General features: G+C 51.8%; 1 long non-coding RNA gene across 1 annotated transcript; it reads right to left on the reverse strand.

Moving 5' to 3' along the window:
• Positions 1-1,872: 1,872 nt before the first annotated feature.
• On the reverse strand, positions 1,873-3,043 carry LOC122448207. The gene is made up of 2 exons (XR_006271543.1): positions 2,905-3,043; positions 1,873-2,787 (listed from the first exon to the last, which is right to left on the reverse strand). It is a non-coding gene; the product is annotated as an uncharacterized LOC122448207 (long non-coding RNA).
• Between the last annotated feature and the right edge of the window lie 352 nt (positions 3,044-3,395).

A 3,395-nucleotide genomic window follows, 5' to 3' on the forward strand; every position in this document is an offset into this window, starting at 1 on the left:
CCTCATTATTTAACTAATTACACTTGCAACAACCCTAGTTTCAAATGAGATCACATTCTGAGGGCCTGAAACCTGGGATGTCAACACATCTGTGGAGGACACAATTCAACCAGACAGCAGTTGTAATTATGTAACTGGTAAACATCCATGCACTTATTTGTATATTCAACATGAGTTAAGTGCGTGTTTATTGTGTGTGTCTGACTTCAGAACAGTGATGGATTTGAAGACCCAGCCCCTGCCCTGTAAGAACCTACATGTTATTCAATAAAACCTGACATACAGGTGGTAATTTATGATTTTGCAAAGCATGTTTTTAATCTTCACAAAGTCCACTTTGGGGAAAATAAGAGTAGATATTATCTTATGACAATGTCTTTTTCTGGTTACAAACATAATGTTCCCTGTATCACTGCAAAGTATGAAGACAAAAATCTTGATCCCCTAAACTCCTTACCCTGGAGAGGACTACCCCGCCAGCAGTGTTGAAAGGAATCCCAGCTCAGACCTCTGAGACATGCCCACAGTGATGTCTGCACCTTTCCTGTCCTCATACATATCACTTCAAGTGCCAATCATCTATTTCATGGATGCACTAGGAATTTTGAGAAAACTTCCCCAAGTTTTTGGCTTCAGTGAACTCTCATAACCTTACAAATTTAGAGGGCCCCCCCTCACAAAGAGCTGTTTATGTGGGCTTTATGAGTCAATGGGGACCACACTGAGAATTAAAACCGAGAAATTTAAAAAACAGTAATTAATTTAGAAACTATACTAAAGACCTGGATGAGATGGTTGGATGGCATCACCGACTCAATGGACATGGGTTTGGATAGACTCTGGCAGTTGGTGATGGATAGGGAGGCCTGGCGTGCTGAGGTTCATGGGGTCGCAAAGAGTCAGACACGACTGAGCGACTGAACTGAACTGATACACCTGTCACACATTAACATCTTAAAATGAAAAACAAAAAAACAAAATGAAAAACAATGACAGTTTCCTAAAAAAAAGAAGAATCAGTGAGAATGGTTGAAGCATATGAGAAAATCTAGCCTCACATAGACACACAGTTGGAAAAAGTATATTTTAACATCTTGGTCTTTAATACTAAATGAGGGATAGTTTCTTAAAAGTTGGCTGCAGAGTGAATCTGAAACCGTATCAATAAACTTCATACTCTTACATTGGATAGAGTGGTGTGTACTGAGCTTGAATACAACTTTCACCCACGCACAGTTCTGTAACACCCAGTGCTGCCCTACCCCAGGCAGGAGGTGCTGGACACTGGGGCTGGCAGGCTGGCCGAGTGGAGGAGGGAGGGGACAGGACTTGTTGGGTTAGCCGGCCCGTCATGGGCCTGACTTCCATTTGGTCAAGGGCTGTATGGTGGAGCTGAACTGAAGCACAGGGCTTGGCAACCCCACAGCATTCTTGGGCCTGTTGATCACTCTTTCATAGGTTTATTCTCCTCTGCAGGCAACCAAGAGTGGAAGCTCCCATCCCCATGGGAGTCCAGGGGAGAAAGCACCACCCCAACCCCTAGCCAGGAGGAACTAGTCCATCCCGCCAGCCAAGCAGAGCCCAGCACTTCCGTTCAAATGTCAGGTGTCAGGTTCTGTAGCAGACATACACCGAGGCCCTGCAAATTCAGACTGGAGAGTTTGGGGTGCCCACAGACTTCAAGGCTGGCAGCACAGCTCACCTGGCCATGCAGCAGCAGGACCTGGCCTGGTCCCTGCCCTTTGCATCTTCTGAACCCCCTCCCCTCTGATTTTATTAGCAGCCACTTTAGAAACGTGAGGACAGGGAAACCCAAATACAGATTACGAGCACCCGCTTCTGTATTTACCAGGTGATAAAACAGCATTGACACAGGCTCAACAGTTTTAATCTTTACAAACAGTGACTTTTTCATCACTGGCCCGAGTACACTCTACATGACTGAAAATAGAATGAAAGTGTAACTCTCCAGATTATAACATCACCAAAATGAAGGTGGCCTGAAAACTTCCCGGCCTGGGAAATGGCTTTCAGTGGTCTTCCTACTCAAGTATGAACACACGTTCAGAGCTCGGTCCTAAAGAAGGCCTTTGTTTTCAGACTTCTAGGCCTTCTGAGAGGGAGCACCCAGGGACCCAGCAGGCTTCCATCTAGGGTCTGAGTCATGGGCAGCTGCCAGCAGGCAGAGCAGCAGCACTACACAGGAGGAGAGTTGGGACCTGCCTGCTCTTGTCTGAGAACAGCCAGCCTCGGCAACCCTCTGGATCCCCCAACTGCCTGGCACACAAGCAGGTGTGGGAACGGCCAACCACACCGCTGCCCTGCTTCCTCCAAGAGTCCTGCGGCAGGAACTGGCCGGGATGTTTCACACGTGCCTCAGCCCTGGGCAGGGCAGGTGAACCCCACTTGCCATCCCCTGGGCCCCCAGTGCACCTTTCAAGCAAACATTAAGGCCTGGTTGTGCTGGCTCCCAAGTCAAAGGAACCCCATGAAAGCTGAGTGCTGCTAACCGTCTCATGTTCTGGTAAATCTAGGGTCTTTATACTCCAGCCAGTCACTGTAATTTTAAGAGTTCTCACAGCGATCCTAACCCTACTTCAGGGTGTCCTTCGTGGCTCTGTGATAGCGGAGGAACTGGATTTAAACTTCAGTTAACGCAAATTAAGATGAGCAAACATGGTCAGTGACTACAGCATAGAACAGCGCGGTTGGGAATCGACACAGGAACACTGGGGGGCGCCGCGCCGATCCAGAAGAAAGAATGTTCAAAGCCGTCTTTATGGCTTACTGTAACACAAAAATAAAACATGATAATCGCAGGATTCGGACTATACGACCCCCAGGGCAGCCCTCTCGCCTGCCTGCCTCTGGGGAGACCCTTTCACACACGGGGAGGTCACTCACATTTCTCTCCAACCCTAAACGAGTCTTCCTACGCACCCTTTCCGGGGTCTTGTTTCCGCCGTGCCAGGCAGGTGAGCCAACCGGCGGGGAGGAGGGGGGGGGGTTGGGCAGCGTGACCCGCAGACCCAGGAAAAGGCAGGTACATCCACCCCCAGCCCAACCCACACCCACGCGCACGCGCGCCCGGCCTCTCCGGGCCTTATTTCTCGGCACCGCCCGCTTCCACGCCGAGCGCCAAATAAATCCCCGGGCTCGCCCTTGCCCGTGCGTGCGCGGCCCCGCCGCCTGCGTCACTAGGAAGCGCGCGCCCGGGCTGCCGCCGCCGCCGCCGCCGCCGAATCCCCAACAAGGAGCGGAGCCCGAGGCCGCCGCCGCCGCCCGCCCGCCGCCGCCGCCCGCCACCCCCGCCCGCCCGCCGGCGCCCGCGCAGGCCCGGCCGCGGCTCAGGTAAGCGCCCGCCGCCCCCCCGCGGCGAGGCCTCTCGCTCCGCC

The sequence above is a fragment of the Cervus canadensis genome, chromosome 10 (assembly GCF_019320065.1).
Source record: "Cervus canadensis isolate Bull #8, Minnesota chromosome 10, ASM1932006v1, whole genome shotgun sequence".
NCBI lineage: Eukaryota > Metazoa > Chordata > Mammalia > Artiodactyla > Cervidae > Cervus > Cervus canadensis.